We start from the raw sequence: 18454 nt of genomic DNA, 5'->3' as shown, positions 1-18454 counted from the left end.
AAACTGTAGAGGTGGTCAAGGTCACCCTAAGAAGGTATATAGGGTATGAGATTTTAATCAGTGGTGTGAAATCCACAAGGATGAGCATGAGAGTCCATGAATGGCATTTATGTGTATCATTTCCCCTAATGGATTCTTTTTGTTATTTGAAAACTCTTTGATTTTGTTAATTTCTCTATTTCAGACTTATTTTCAGTCAAGAACTTTTAAATCTTTGCAGATATTTTCATTATAAAATTAATACATGATATGTATACATATACATAAAACTTTTGAGATAATGCAAAGGGATATAAAGTAGAACACATGAGACTCTCCTCTCTCTGCTCTGCAGTTTTCCTCTGATTCCAGTTCTCTAAGGATAATCTGATATATGGCCTTATGCATCTACTTTAATACATTATTTATCTCTAAACAAATTAAATTGTCATGCAATGCCATGTGGTACAAGGTCAAGGATAGTATTCTTGTTACCATCTCATAGTGTCCAGAATACTTTACCAATAGATTAAATTAAAATATAGGCTGCCATTAGATTATGGTGACATTTTGATTATGAGCTTTTCTTTTTTTTTCACATTGGACTTTTTTTTTTTTAATGTAGGAAGGACCTTATCTATTGAATTTAGTCACTATGCAAAATATAATGCTGTAAAAAAGCTGCAGTAATTCTTTTTTGGCCAGGAATTTAGTGATGGAAGCATGGAGCCAGCAGAATTAAAGGAGCATTTTATCTGTTCATCCTGAAAACACATGTAAAAAAATAAGCTCAATTTGAAAAGTTCTGGACACTAATTAAATCTTGGATTTGCATCAATCCTTGCCTTAAAATATCTTATAATTTGCTTATTGCTCAAACAAAAAAAAAAAATTATACACATGATTTTGTATAGTTTGGTGAAGTTATTTGTTCTGAAAGTGGCTGAATTAAGTTTTGGCTTAGCAGAAAGAAATAGATGAGATGCTCCTTGAAACATGATACCCTATCACCCAAAACCCCCAAATCACATTTGTTCTGGCATTTTGAAACTCGTCGTGGGAAAATAGACTCTATTTTTTTTTTTTTCTTTCAACATATAGTTGAATAAGAATGCTCAAAACACTCTGTGGACAGCTTCTGGGCTTACACAATTGTATGTTCTCATATCACTTTATTAATTTAAAAAGCATCAAAAGGTTTAAATGAGTCAAAATTTTCTTTAACAAATACATTTTCAAATGAAGTGAAATCAGAATACTTTGTGTGTAGTTGGACACCTTTCACATTTCTGATTCTGTGGCTCTGGAAATGAAACTGGTACCACATCAAAACCATAGCTTGAAACATTTGTATATAATGTCATAAAATCTGAGTTAACACTACAGGATGTCTTATTTACTACTCTGAATATCATCAGCTTCATTAGAGCCAAGATATGGAATTATTTTCTGTATCAAGGATGTTACTGTTTATGAAATGGTAACGTGTCATTTTTATTTATGTGTAGAAAGTTCCTCGATTTACAGAGTAAAAATCTTAAAGAACATTATTGAACTTCAAGTAGAAGTTTTATCTTTTATTTTGAGAAAAAAATCTTTCTTTGAACAATTTGACCAGGAGTTCTTTCATGGCAAGGTTTAAATAGAAGACTATTTACTTAGAATAATGGGTTTCAAATAGTAGTATGCAACAGAATCACCTGGAAGTCTTGTTAAAACACAGACTTCTAGATCCTACTCCCAGAGTTTCTGCTTTGGTAAGTCTGGGGTGAGACCCACGAATTAGCACATTGATACCCAATGACTTGGGCAATGTTTTTGATTACATAAATAATTAGTTATTTAAGACTCTGCATTCAGGATTATGGATAGTGCTGATAAACTCCTTTGACTTAAATGGTATTCTAGAAAAGGAAATTTAAAAAAAACTACAGGAACTTTCCAATATTATGGACATATAGCAGATTTGAAGGTGATAGAGTCTTAGAGATTACTTTGACAGACAGGGAATTGCAGACACCTGAAAATGCTGTCCATTTTTTTAGGTTACATTAAAATAAAAATGTAGGGTTATTATAGAAAAGAGGTAGAATCTGCTGTTGATGGCTTCACCAACGGCTTGAGGACAAAGAGCAACATGGCAAATGAAAGCAACATGGCTTCAACTTGAGTCTTGATGAATTCTAGAAATATTATTAAACTCGTATTACAAAGTGAACTGAGAGAAATCTTTCTGATTACATTTGCTTCCCAATATATTTTCAAACCTGTGTTTTCAGCAATATTGATAAAAATGAGAATGCTTTTATGGTTAAACTAAAATGATATGCATACTGCCCTGAACTCTATTCAGGTCACTATAAATGCAATCTAATTAAAAGAATTTTGAACAAAATTAAATTATAATTTTTTTTTTTTGATATTGACCACCTGGGATGTTTTTCATCAACCGGTTATTAATTTTTCATCTAAACATAAGAGCAAGAGAAAAATAAATATTTGTTGTTAATTCTTTGTGTAGATATATTAATAATCAATAGTTAATAGTAATAACTTGAAATATGAATAGTCATACTCATTTGATTTTTTCAATTCTTTTTCATCTCCTCAATTCCCTCAGTGGCAGTCAATCCAAATAGTTATCCTTGAATCTTGCCCCTCTCTTCCCATCTCAGAATTTTTTTTACAGAATCTTCAGATGTTTATGGCATCCAACTCCTATATACCACACAGGTACAGAATTGCTCTTTATACCCTTTCTGAAGTAGAATGAACTAGAAGTCACTACTAAAGACTGTTGCTACATTGCCAGTTTTTATCACTGCCAAGGTGACTCATTGGTGTCTAGGTCTCAGCATTTCTTCATAGAATGATGATTATCATTCCTCAGTGTTATAGTTGTCCCATGCTTGGAATCTTGTGGTTTCAGCCCTTAGCTGTCACTGGTTTTAGCTCACATATTCTGCTCAAAGTTGAAGATAGTTATAAAAGTGTTGAGCAAGATGGGAGTCTAACAATTTCCTTCTCAGGAATCAGAACTCTCTTCTGATCTTCTTAGGGATAAAGTAGCATCTCTATTCTTGCCTAAAAACAAGTTATCTTACTTTTTTCCTTGGAAAATCAACAACCTCTATCTTCCTATCTAGTGTGGGCAGAGTGATGCAAAGATTTCCATATAATATCTTTACCTTGTAAGGATTGTTACCTTAACTAATACCGAGTTGATTTTTATCCTGGCTTATTATAGGGCACTTTATTTATTTAAAAAAAGAGAGAGAAAATAAATTTTATATATAGTAGACAAATGTATAGTCAATTTTTAAGTGCATGTGTTTATGTGCATTTTTAAAGGGAGGTGCTCATATATCAGTTTCCCCAGATTTTCAACGAGATCCATGGCCAAAATCAAATTTATGACCAGTAGGTTAGGTGGATGTAACTTTAGGGATAGAATGTGTAATGGTAATTTTTCGAAAGAGGAGTCAACACAGAAGAAATAGCAAGGGTGTATCAGAGACATAGAAAATGAATAACAGAAACTGACATTATGGAAGCCAGAGAAGAAGAGAGTAGAATGCTGAGGATTCCAGTTAGATGAAGAACACTGTGATAGCTGCTGTTGAGAGCATTGCCAGAGTGTTACTATTAAGGTTGTCACTTTCAGTGTGTTACCTCCCTCAACACTGACAATGAACACAGCCTCCAGGGAGAATTTCCAGCAGAGGCAGCAGTGAAGGAGTGTGACAACTTAAAGTAAACAGTGGGAGGTGCAGAAACTCTCACTTGCTCCCTATGGTTAATAAACAATTGAGAACCCAGCCTGACCATTCAGGCACATTTATCTAGTGTTATTCTGCCTTGTCACTTCCACATGTCCTCATTTATCATGTACTGCTACCTCGCCACACCAGTGCTTCTCAGGATTTTCCCCTAAAATTTGCTAAGGACAAATATTTTTATAAAATGCAATGAAAATAAATGAGTAGAAACACAAAATTAAAAAAATAATCCCCACGAAGTTTAAACATCATTTTTTATTATTAAAATTCCAAAGTTTTCATACTGTACGATTTCACTTATACAACATTCTTGAAAGGACAAAAATTTCAGAAATGGTGGAAAAATCGGTGGTTGCTAGGGGTTAAGGAGAGGGCAGGAGCAGGAGGGCAATGAGTGTGGATATAAAGGGCAACATGTGAGAACCTCGTGCAATGAATATGTTCTGTAGTTTGACTCTCATTTTAATATTCTGGTTATGGTATTTTCTTATACTTTTTTAAGTTGTTGGAGGAATAAATCCTGTATTATACCTTACAAATGCATGTGAATATAATTATTACAATTAAAATGTTTAAGTAAAGCTAGACATAAAAATACTGTCAAAGTGCCACAAATGTTTTTAAATGCTTGGTTTCATTGTTTGTGATGCATAGACACTGGTCCACAGACCACATTTGGAGTAGCACTAACCAGCACTTTCTTTTTTAATGTTTGAGTTTGAAATCAATCTTACAGCTTTCCTCTAACTACTCGTCTGAAAAGAGACTGTTCTTTTATGCCACTCTAACTTTTCAGGCTCATTACCCACTTCTTTACCTCAAACCATCCTCAATATATGAAGGACTTCTGCTTTTCTCCCCTTGGCTTAACTGTTACTTCTTCTTATACTCTTCGACATTAAATCATATCTGCTTTCCAAAATCCACCTACCTTTTACATTCCAGATGACTCTCTTTATTCATAGTTTATCTAAGTTGTACCGCTCAGAATTAATATCTCCCATTGCAGTTTTCTGTGTTTCTCTTTATCATCTATAACAATTTATTTTAAAACAGCTATTCATGCATTTTTCTTTGTCCTCACTTTAATGAAAAAGGCATGGCGAAAATCGCACCCTAGCGTCACACAGTAACTGTTGATTGAAATATATTAAACCAAATAGGAAGAATTGCCAACATCTAATTGATGCCTGTGGAGGTCCCTGTCCAATTGCACAAGTTCCCTAAAGTCAACATGAGAAGCAGTAGTTGGTGACTTCAGTTCAGGGATCTTTTGAACATGTTTTATTTCAAGTTGATTCTTTCTTGATAGTTCAGATGAGTATTACCTGAAGAGAGAATAGAAAATCTGTGTGAAAGATCATGGTAGCATTAGAATTCTAGAAACTTAGGAGTTTGGGGGCTGGAGACCACTGTCATGCCTTGATTGTAATTGAAAACCTTAGCCATCAGAATTCTGGTTGAGAATGTCACTCAGGAAAAACATGTCACATTAATCTAGGGGAGCTATAGAAAATTGCAAGTTGGTGAGGAAAGCAATTGCTGTGAAAAATTCAAATGCTGATTAGGCAGCTTGATTTCTTATTTCCATTATGTACAATGCATATAATCAATATAATAAGTGTAGTGATATAATTAAAAATAGTTTCATAATCATTTCTTTTCCAAATGCATTTTATTGATGGTAGGGTTTAGCCACACATGGTCCAAAGCTTCTCTATTTCTCCAAAATGTATGGAATTCTTTCACTTATTTATTTTTACTGAATAGTCACAAAATATTTATTGAAAGTAGTAATCTGAAAGATTGCAGCTTCGGTAGCAAAAACATACTCCAACTTGGCTCCATTTCCTGTATTACATTAAACTGAGTTAACATTCCATTTTTGTGATTAGTGCACACTGCTAGACTAAAGGCTGTGCAAATTGCACTTCATCTTCAATAATAAATTAAACTCCCCACGAAGATATATAATTAAGCTGGGCATTGCAATCTGATTATCTGTCAAATTTAAATGAGTCACCCTGCTACCTTCAAATACTAGTTCTCTATGTCTACAATGAATTAAAACTCTTCAATCCTGAATGCAAAAGTTATAATAAAATCTCCATTCAGTCAGTACATATTTATTGAACGCCTGCTGTGTACCAATCAATCTTATATTTGAAGAGCAGTTTTCAGATAAATTTTACATAATTTTTCAACTGATGCTCAGAAAAGCTCTGTAATCTATAGAAGCAGAAATATTGGTTTCAATTTACAAATGAGGAAACAGGGCTTCAGAAAGAGAAAGTGATTTCATGGGGAACACATACTTTTAAATGGCATAATTATGGATAAAACATGCAATTTCCAACTCATCACCACTTAATCTTTTCATAGATGTTTTGTTTCCAAGAATAAGCTGCTCTGTGAATCCTAATGGAGGTCTAGTATCCTTTATGTAAGTTTCTTTATCATCATACTGCTGCTAATTATGGAAAATCTGTTTTTCCAGTCCAAAAGTATCGGCCCTGTGGCAATCCAGTGAGAATCATGTATCAGAGATCTTTAAAATTAAATAAATAGAAATTACAGACATTTCTTCAGAGAATAACCCAGTGAAACCTATGCTAAAATAATTTTTAATGATAGCAATAGTAATGTTTTCACTGAGTAATGTTCCTCAGTATAGCTCAAAAAATATCTACCAAGTACATTTTTGCATATCTGTTAAATGTACAGGCATTGCTTTGTGATTAACCTATCAAATATTGAATGTCCCTCAAACAAGTTTCTTCATTTCATAGCTAAGAATATCAAATCTAAGAAAAGGTGCTAGGATGAACAAGTGATTGCTGCAAAGTCCATGTGTTTGCCATCATGGTACTGTCCTTTAATAAATATAGTAAAGGCAGAAACTCTGCTGGAATGTAGCTACTATGGAACAAAGTTTTTGTCTGTTTTGTTCATTGCTATATCTTCAACCCTATAATAATACCTGGCACATAGTGTACAGTCAATAAATATTTGTCAAATGCATGAAAAACTTTAAAAATAAGTCTGTTTTCTTCTAGATTCTTATCTGATTGCATACATGTTTGTGATATTAGAGGTAGTTTGTCTCAGAATGGTAATTTAAGTTTAACATGTGGCTAAGTGAAGCCAAAGCAGGATAATGATGATTCCATGACAGGCGATTAGTTCACAGCATATCTCAGCCACAGTTAGCACCAGCTGTTCCAACAGCCCTCTTTAAATACAACAAGGAACACCCACCAGTGGCATCAATAGACTGAAAGCATACATTCTTTTAATCACAGATCAGGATTGACTTTCAGATATTCAAAATAAAAGCATATATCACAGTTCCTAGCTTAGTGTTGGACATAGAGAATGCACAATAAACATTAAGTATATCTCCATTTGATTTTAGATCTCTATAAATAAGAACTTTTGTGTGTATAATATAATATGGTCTTTTCTAATTCACGTAACAGTAATATTAAAACTCTTAATGACTTCATATGTGTATTTAATAGTATTTAAAGGACCTTTTTAATGTAGTTGTTAAGCTAATAGAATTTGGAGCTAGGGAGACCTTGGCTCAGAGCTTGACTTTGTTAATTATCAGCTTTCTAAGTTTTGGCAAGTTACTCAATCTTTCCAAGCTTAAATTTCTTTATCTTCAAAGAGAGGATAATGATAATGACAACTTTATAAGATGGTAGCCTGTAGTGATCGACATACCTCCATTGGAGGCAGCAGGGATTGTTGGGTCAATGAAAAGAGGGCGGGTCCAAACCTGCACAGATGGCTCGTGTGATTCTATTTATGTAAATCATATACCAGTGAGGGCCACTTTGTTCCTGTAAATCTCTATATGCTATTGGCTTGAACCCAAGTTCCTCAAACCATAGAAATCTAAATTCCTCTCCAAGTTTTTAAGGATTCTGTAGGATCACATTTTCATGGAGAGTTCTGAATCTAGAGTACTGTTTCCATGCTTTTCATTACTTTTTAGACCAAATGTTTTTACTGACTAAGATGAGAAAATGAAGCTTTTCTTAAAAGTCTACCTGCTTACAAAAATACACACACACACACACACACACACACACACACACGCACGTATTAATTAAAAGACTTTAATAAAAATCTCAGAGTCAGAAGAAGGGATCACAGTAAAAAAAGCAAAACAAAGTCAAATTGTATATTATGTAATTTTTAATTTTTTTATTTTATTATTTTTCATTTTCATTTTATTTTTATTTTTATATTTTAGCTATCAAATCACTTGTGAGTTCTCATGGAGTCAGAGGAAAAAGATCCCAGTAAAATAGCTAGAAAAGTCAAATTGCATATTATGTATTCTTGTTTTTATTTTTTTATTTTTATTTTTATATTTTAACTATCAAGTCATTTGTGAGTTCTGGCCTTTCACGTTGCGTGGTTACCTAGTCTCTCAAGATCTCATTTGTCCATCTTCCCATCTTCTGTACTCTCTTCTCCCATACCCAACTCTAAAAATAGTTCTCATTACTCGAACAAAACAGACTTACTATTTATTCATTTCAGCAACGATTTCTGTCATAGTCATAATGTCAGTGTCTCATATTTTACTCGATGGAACTTAAGAAAAACTGCCACCCCAAATCAAAGGCAATTCCTTTCCAAAAAGGAATATTGTACGAATGTTACAATAACATATTTGTCACTTCATTACATCCGAGACTGTCAGTGCCTCTTGTCATGAGAAGGACCAGATGTCTCTTATTTGCATGCTTATTACCACTACTGCACTATATTTATTCCAGCTACCACTACTAATTGACCATATGAAATACTGACTCTACATCTTATTCTGGATCATTCTTCGAGACCAAAGTTAATTTCTACTAGTCAGGTTTATTTTTTTCCTCACATCGACAGGACTAAATTTAAAATATGTGTGTGTGTGCTGTGCATCTTTTGTGGGCTCCTGAACTACCTTCATAATGCTGTGTATATTTCTACGATCCAACCCTTCTAACAGTGTTCTTCACATCTATAAATGTATCACTTCTTATAAGCATGCCTGGCCTTACCACCAACTGCCATGTTCTCTTTTTGGTATCATATTCCAACTTTCTGGTAAATGTTTTTTTTTGTTTTGTTTTGTTTTTCTTTGAAGACTTTAGTATGTTTTCTGTTGCTCTCTTCTGATTTCCTATGAATAGCTTCCATGCGAACATCAGATTTAACAATCTGACACCTACCCTTGGTTAGTGTAAGGATAATTTTTTTATTGAGCTATACAGAAGATTCTTTAAAATCACTAATGAAAACATTTTTTATTTTGACCATTTCTTACTGTCCTACCTTTAGTTTAATTCCTCTAATTGATCATGAACTCATTGGAATTATTAATTACCTCTTATCTTTAAATATCCATTATCAATCCTTTTTCTTCAATTACCTTCTCCTAGCATAGTTTTCATGATTTTATTTGCAAGTTCTCTCTTAAAAATGTCGTAAGCTTTCTATTTTTCCATAGAATCCATATGGTTAAACACTAACAATATGTTAGGATAGGCTACTACTCTTATAATTGTTGTTTTAATGTAGACCAATTTCTGTTTGAAAACATCACCATATTTCAGTTCTTTATCGTAGTTGCAATTGATTACCCTCATCTCTGTCCAATGCAGTCAGCTGAAGAAAGGAGAATGGGGCCTTCCTTTATGCAGTAAATTTGGGGATTTCTTAAACTCTTTCCATCTGGTTGATATAAACATGTGTGAAGAAGGCACATCTTTTCTTAACTGATTTAGACCAAGAATAATATATCACATCTTCACACATTTAATTTGTAAAAAATTGTTACATGGCCCCAACTTGATGCAGAGAATCTGGAAAATGCAGTTTACCTGTGATTGCAGAAACAGAAAAAAGCATTTGCTCCACAATGACAGACTATGCCATATTAGTAATCCTTCTACCCAACAAGCTCAGTACTAATAATGAAAAACAGAAAGACAAAACAACAGCAACATCAGCAACACCTGGTATACAAACGCGTAGTCCTATAAATCTTTTACCTAGATCAGCAGTTTTGTCACCTTTCTCTAATTAGCTCACTCTTCTTATTTTATGCTATTTATCTTTCATGTGGTCTCCATTCTTTTCCAATCTCAGGCCCCCCTTTTTATTCTTCTTCTCTTCCTTTAATTATCATAGAGAAAACAAGAAAGAAAACCTCCAAGTAGAAATTTTACCTATTTCTTGCCACCATACCTAAAAACATTCCTATATCTAAATCTTTCTCACTTGTGGAAATTCACCTATATTATATTAAACTATAATTATTTTATAAAATTTGATTTTTTTTTCCTTTTAAGATAGTTTTTTTTTTTAAAAAAAAATGGGATTTGAAGGAAATGAAGTACGACTACATTTACCAGTGTGACTTTCTCCTATAAAAGGACTTCTCTTGAAAGAACAATTGGAAATTCAGTAGCATTTTCTACAAATTATGTGATAGCAGTTATTTCTTTACTTCAAGACCTTTTAGTGCATTTCACCATCAATAACAGATAAAATCTATTGAGTGCTTGGTCCTTTTCCCATGTGACTTCATTTCAACTTGAAAGAAACTTAGGGATATGTACTTTTATTACCATTTAATGAAGAAACTAACGGTTACAAAGAAAATCTACCTTGCTTAAAGTCACATAGATAATAAATAGGGTTGAGATGTGAAACTAGACAGTGTGGCAGCAGGGCCCTTCTAATGAATAAGCTATATAACATTTTGTTTTATTGTAGAGCCTACTCAGATGACATAATCTAGATATTTATTCTGTAAAGGGGAAATTTTGCCTGCTTTTCTCTTCACACTTTGCTTAATCTTAATTGTAAAATTCAGAGGCAGTCCAGAGCCTAGAAATCTAAAAGGAACACTATCTACAAATGAGTTTTTACTTGGAATTTTATAAAAATAGCTATAGGATTTATTGAAATTCCATAAACTATTTCTCAATAAGGAAAGTATACAAAATGTATTATATATTTTAGAGACGCATTCTAAAGCATATATTTTTTCTTGTGATATCAGTAACCAGGGGCTTCTCATTAAGAGTACCTCCCAATCTTGTCTATGACTCACATCCATCCTGCCTCCTCACACATTGTTGTTGTTGTTGTTTTGTTCCCCTGCCTGTATTATTTGTCCCAGGTAGTTATTAATAACTGTCTGTCTCCTTAACCTAAAAATTCTGTAAAAGCTCAGGATGTTATAAACTTTCCAGGAGTTCAGGGCTCCTATGGGAAAGGAAGAGTGATTAATATCTCTCCAGTGGGTGAAGGGAGTTTATTTTTAGACTTAAAAACTAAAATAAACTCCATAATTTATATTATGCCATTTATCATTATCTGGATAGTAGCTACTTGTAGTAATAGTCTACAATTTTTTCTTACTTCCCTACTTACCTCCTTGGATAAGTCAGCCCTCATTCATCCTAGTTTAACAAACATTTACATGTCATAATTCTGGAGGTTGGAAAGTCTAATATCCAGGCACCAGTAGATGTGATGTCTGATAAGGGACAGCTTCCTGGTTCATAGATAGCCGTTTGTCTTCTCGTTGATTGAAGGGTCAGGCAAGGGAGCTCTCTGCATTCTCTTGCATAAGTCATTCATGAGGGTTCCACTTTCATGACATAATCATCTCCCCGAGGCCCTACTTTCAAATATCATCATATTGGAGATTAGATTTCCACATATGAATTTTGGGAAGACACAAACATTTAGTCTAGAGTGTTTTTTATAGTCCTGGGATACATTCTTTCTTACTGTCCTAGTCTTGATAATGTGACTTGCTTTAGCTAATGAAAAAAACTAGCAAATGTAGCTCAGAGTCTTGAAAAATGTTTATGCATTAGGGTTTAATTTGTCTTGTTGCTCTTGTAACTTTGCCCATGAGCAATCTCAGACTAGCCCACAGGATGGCACATGGCCCAATTTCTTCTGTCTCTGAAGCTAATCATCAGTCAGTACAGCCACTTTGTCGGATGGCTGCTGATGACAGGTATAAAATTGAGCCCAGAAAAGATCAGCAAAAGGACTGCTTATTTAAGCCTAGCCCACTTGTTGATCCACAAAATTTTGAATGAAATAATTGGTAGTGTTTTGAGCCATTGAATTTTGGTGTTTTTTTTTTTTTTTTAATACAGTAGAAGTTAACTGATGTAAGCATTCTCCTAGCTACAGTCACTACAGAGTTTACTGTTTAATTACTATTGGCCCTATAGCAGTGGTCCCCTACCTTTTTGGCACCAGGGACTGGTGCTCCTACCTGATGATCTGAGGTGTAGCTGAGGCGGTGATGCTAGTGCTCAGGAGCGGCTGCAAATACAGACGAAGCTTGGCTCACTCACCCACTGCTTACCTCCTTCTGTGTGGCCCAGTTCCTAACAGGCCAGGGATTGGTACAGGTCTGCAACTGGGAGTCGAGAATGCCTGCCCTATAGTATGTGACTTATACCACTGTATCTCAAATTAGTAATATTTATTTTTATAGGCATTATAGATGGAGAGGGAATACTACTTAGACAAGAAGGAATAACACACACACACACACACACACACACACACACACACACACACACACAAATTGAGTGCCAGTCCATGCCAAGCATTGCATTAGGTGTCTATATCCGAATTATAAATGTATGTGTTTGAGATAGCCCAAATATCAGCATAAATCTGAACATCAATTATATTGGTATGTGAAAAGAATGTATCATTCTCTTTGGTTCTTCAATTAAGAGGCTTACTGCCAAGTGCTCATAGTAATTAGGCCATACAATAGATATATGTCTAGATGAATAAGCAGAGAAGGAAAAGTGGCCTCTTGCGATCATGATTATCAGGAAAATTGGGGACTTACTATTCCTTGGTGCTGAAATATCCCTGGATTTTTAAGTATTATACTAAAGGGTAGGTAACATTTAAGTATGTCTTTGGATTTTAAACACAAAGATTATATGGCAATTGAATACAACCCAATGATAATTTCTGAGGTAATAACCCTCTTTTGAAGAGTTCTATGACTTCTATTAAATTAGAACCTAATTATTTAATGGATAATATATAGCATGACAGATAGAAATACTTTTCTCCCATCTCATACACACTTTAAATAAAGCCTTACAATGGACTACAATTTCACAAATCTGCTTATATTCAAAATGTTCCCTTAAAGTCATTCATACTATAGGAAGTTTCTCTTTCATTCATCAACCCGTTGTGGGAGGTTTTTCAACTATTTGTCAGACAGTACTCTCAGCAGAAGGAATAGCAGCTAAAATAGACAACTTGTTAGTGGTGTTCTTCAATATAAACAATAATGAGCATTTGTAGATTATAAAAACCTCGGAGAACTGAAAACATTTTATGCTTTCTGATATTTTGATGCCATTTCCTCTTTTTTAAAAGCATGATAAATAAAATATTTCCATTGTAAAATAACTGATATCTATTTATTAGATACTCATAATGCATAACTTTAAAAAAGTAAATCTTGCAATATTAAACTATTTTAATTTCGTGAATTAGAATCTGAGGTTATATACTGGTTATAAATGAAGATGATGGGATTAGTTGGTAATTAATGTAAAAAATTGGGCTGTCCACAATTTTTAATAGAGAATGAGAATAATTTACTTCTAAATTAATGAAATTAGATTTGTTAATGTACCAGAAAGCCCGTAAGTTTTTATCCAATTAGCATAAATCAAAGATTGTCCTTTTAAATCCATGTAAACGGTAACATTGTTAAACAGTACTTTTTAACAGGTGGATGAGATATTTTAAATTATCTAGCATCTACATACATGAATACAAAATATCACTGCATATTTAAAGTTAATTTTGGAGGCAGGTATTCTTTTACATTGCTTCTATAACCCTGATTAGTATCTTCTTTCTTAAGAATTTGATTTGTCCTCAGAAAGCATACTGCATAAACAAAATTATCTCACTTTCTTTATATCATGTACCCAGTAGAAAGTTGCAAAATTATCAGGGGTGAAATTTTAATCAGATGAACTCTCACTTGACAATATTTCTGTAATGAAATATATTTTTCATATGTTGAGTTTAAGCAGAGTGGGACTACACTGCAAAATATGTATCCTTTTTATGATGCAAGACTATTAAAAGCTTAAGTACAAGAAAAAATTGTCAGTATTATTACTTATTTTAGTAATTATCAAAATGTTTAGCCCTATATATGACTTTGTAAAAGTTTCTACATAACAAACCTATATAACTGTTCATTTCAAAATATGTAAATATCAACCTTTAAAGTTATCTTACAGTAATTAAGAGAAAATGGTATGTATTAAAGTTATAAATGTAAAAAATCATAAAAGATGATTTTTCCCATCTATTATATAGGAACTAAAAAAACATAGAATTAGAAATTATGAGAGTAGCATGATTTTAGGCTTGAAAGATTTAAGTTTTGAATTGAATTTTAGATTCTCAAGAGAATAAAGATGATATATCACTAGTTTGTGGATAAAAATATGGGATATGATTGAGGGACACAAAAATATTCTCTTGACCAAATTGATAATGCTCAACCTGTAGTTAAAGTTTAAAAGGTAAATAAATAAATAACAAAGTTTTAACTCTTCAAAGAAAATCAGTTTTGATATCATAGATAATGAAGAGATAGTTATTAACTACTGTTACAACATGGCATTGCTACTCAGTATATATTATTCAGACATAATCAAATAGAATCAACTGAAAAACGATGAAAGGAGCTAATGGAGTTATGCATCCATGAAAAGAGGGGTGCCAAGAATAAAGTAACAGCTATGGAAATATAAAATAAGTTAAATCTCAAAGACTTGGGGATAAGTAAAAACATGATTTAGTATTTGAATAGAGAAGAGTGAGTGCTTGATAAGCTTTAATATAAAACTGGAAAATCTAAAGCACCTACTAAGCGGTGGTAATGGGGGATGCTAAAGGAGATAGAGAAATTCAGAAAATCCGTAACTGGGATGAGAAAGATAATAAATATTTCCATGCATAGATATTATTAGGTAGCAACAACAACAACAAAATAGAAAGGTACTGTGCTGAAGATGCGAATGTGGGAGTAATGTGTTAACTGATATCAGCAGAGGTTCCTGAAAAAAAGCAAAAGAGAGACACCAGGCACTAACAAAAGGAAGAAAAAATGATAGATGGAGAAAAAGGCAAACAGTTATCACAGAAGTCAAATAGATAATTCAAGAAAGATAATAGGAGTTGCAAATTTCAAATATGAAAAAAAATAAGGTAGTATCTTGTTGGGAGAAATTACAGGCAAAGTTATAGAACAGTTTAAATGTGTTTATTAGAAAGGATATTAAATTCTAGAGGACTGTGGAGGACATATTGGATGAGAAATTGGAGCTGACAGTAAAGAAAACTTATTTAAGAAGCTTATAGATATAAAAGATAAGGGTATCTTGTGGGTAGGTTTATAACATATTCTATACGATTTTAATGATGTGACAAATATTGTCACTTACCTGCCTATTACTGAGTCTTATTTTTCTTCTTCAAAAAATTAATCTCTCAGTCTTTTAGGCTTTTAGATAGAAAGGGTATAAGATATAATCTGATAAAGTATAAACAGATACTTCTCTGGAGGAGAGCTTCATAAAAAACTATTGCTTCTGATTATATTTTTGTAAAAAAATAAAGCTATAATGAACATATATTATTACATCGATACATTGATGTATATATCAATGTAAAACTATAATGATATGTATATTTGCCCTTTGCATTATTCTTATTCTTGTCTGGATCACACACTTGATACTGAGAAATAGAACAAAGTCCTATGATTTTGCAGAAGCAAGCCGCAAACTAAGAAAAATAGATATCCAGAGTAGAGGGAACCTAGCTTGTCAGCAGTCATACCAGCCATTGCTGTGAATCACCTCAGAAAAATAAATCTTTTCTTTGTTAAGCAGCTTTTATACACAGCTAAAGACAGTCACAAGTGATACTTAACGTTCTTGTTCAGAATCAATTATGTTTGTGAAGACTTATTAATCTAAATATCAAGATATGATATTAAAAATATTATCCTATCAAATTTTTAAAAAGCCAGTAAAACTAATAAACAATCTGTCTGGTTCTCAAAATAAAAGTTGTACCTTTTCTGACAGTTTCAAAAGTTTCTCTGCCTAATCTACCTGAAAGCACTCTGTTTTGTTGTAGGGTTATTGGGCAAGAAAATAGGAAGATGATTTTTTTTTTTTTTTAAGAAAGGAAGCTGTGTTAAATATTGACTGTTAAAATTGTATTAGATGGAAAAGATACTGATTTTCTCTTTTCAAACACCTCAACACAGGATAAGCTCTAAAAATCATCACCACAAGCAGGGGGCTTCTGATTCGTCTTGCTGGTTGCAAGGCTTTCTTCAGCTCCCTATAGCCAGAGATACTTAATTTACTTTAGAGTCAGAATCTTAGGAGACAGCTCATCCACTGAGGAATGTCCTGGTGCTCCTACTACGATGTAAATTAATTGACCATTTTCTCACCATGTAGTGTCTTATGAATACTGAATTGACTAACTATACGTAAAAATTTTGTTGGGCTATTTCTAGAACTTAGTGTGCTTAGAGTTTAAGGTGAAATCCATGACTTTGACAATTACATAAATTTCACCATGCTCAGCTGACGCAGAACATGGTTTAAAGCCATTTTCCAAAGGCTTTAGGTACTTTAAAGTGAACAGAGCCTTTACTTTACAGCATGACTTCCTTATTCAAGAATAAAATAGAACTTGCAGAGCAGCAATAAAAATGATACCAAATAAAAGCTTGTGCTTTGTTGAGTGGAGTAAGAGCCTAGAGGAATATTTTAATTCAAGCAGAAAAGCAAAAGTTTCACATTATTGGTCTGACACACCACTGCATGCTCAAAGAGACACATGTCTCCTGTGATGAATATATGCATACCAAAGAAGCATCTCTCTTATGCCCTTAGCCTCTGAGAAGAATTTTTTTTTTTTTAAGATAGTGAGACTTTGAACATATTTAGATTCTCTATTAAAAGAGAAAAAGACATAGTTTTGGAAAAGATAAATTCTACAAATACCAAAATAATATTCTTTTTAGTCACCAGTAAGTAAACTCACGGAGGCTCAGATACTATTACCTTTTCAAAGGTTTAACTTCATAGGCTTCTACTGTTTCTGTTATATTTATGAGAGGGGCAGTTTGTTTCCTTGCAAATATTATTTTTTTTTCTTGAGCATTGACAAGAAATTTTCTACCAAACTGGTATAATTTCATACTGGGGCATTAGAAAAGTTTCACTCAAGGAAAGACTCCAGTTATGAATAATTACCTATAATGTGAAGAAAAATTCTGAAGATGGAAACATTTTGGAATTAATCATTTGCTATATGGATACTACAATTTAAATATTTGAATAACTTTATGGTATAAATAGCTTCATAAAAGTCATAAAAATATTGAAAAATTAAAACTAGTATAGCTCAGTAAAAGCTTTTGTTACCTGTGTTTTTGAAGCTTTGTCTATAAAACCATTGCCAAGACAAATGTTATAAAGATTTTCCCTGTGTTTTCATCTAGTAATTTTAGTTTCACATTTTACATTTAATTCTTTAATCCATTCTGTCAGGATGCCTATCACAATAAAAAAAAAAAAACATAAATACAAACAAAAAAAAAAGTGCTGGTAAGGATGTGGGAAAGTCAGAATTCTAGTTGTGTGTTTAAGTTACTGTTCAATGTAAAACAGTCTCAGAACAGTGAATATATAATTAGCATATTTAAATATGTGCAAATAGCTGTATTTACAACCATGGATCTAGGCTTTACTTGGTCTGGGTCAGGGTTTTGTGTTATTACTTTGAATTTCTAAATTTATATTCTATTTCAAATTATGAAAGCTAAGCAATTTAGATAGAATGGAGAGACCACAGATGGTCAAAGGTAAAGTTAGGGAAACTATAATATGTATTATTATAGATGGTATTTAATATACATTATGTGTCTGTATATGTGTTTATATATTTTTCCATGTGTATCCTCATAAAATTTCAATACATATTAATATAGATACATAAATCTTGAGAACTAAGAGAATTAATAATTGGCAAACAGATCGTAGATGTGCAAAATAGAAATGATATGAGCACCACAAAAGAATATGAGAATAGAGAACAAGAAGGAAATATAAAATTGATATTCATTTAAAAATTCTGAGCATGGGAATTAGCTTTTTATGTATATAAATTATATATATAACTAAAAGGACTATAATGACAATAAGGCTTTTTAAAAAGTTGCTGCCACCTTACACATTTTTCATGTTATGGTTCTTTTCCAATTTTTACTGATGCTGATACCACAAATCTTTTTTTCTCTGGATTAAAATACTCGCTACCATTTTTCACTTGTTTTTATCTCTAAGCATTCATTGCTAATGTAAGCAGTCCTGCCATTGTTTTCTCTGAAATTTTCTAATGTTTTCACTTTAATTTCCATCTCTCTCATCTATTTAAAGGCCTCATTCACTTATTTTCTCCATAATTGCCTGACAGAGAAAGTGGGTCTATAATTATTTGTCATATAGATTAATGTTAAATGATAAACACGAATAGCCTCCTACTGCTTTCAGTAGTTTTTA

Source organism: Pteropus vampyrus, unplaced genomic scaffold (assembly GCF_000151845.1).
Source record: "Pteropus vampyrus isolate Shadow unplaced genomic scaffold, Pvam_2.0 Scaffold21, whole genome shotgun sequence".
In the NCBI taxonomy this organism is placed as follows: domain Eukaryota; kingdom Metazoa; phylum Chordata; class Mammalia; order Chiroptera; family Pteropodidae; genus Pteropus; species Pteropus vampyrus.
The sequence above is the reverse complement of the archived record's forward strand: the minus strand, read 5'-3'. Positions refer to the sequence as shown.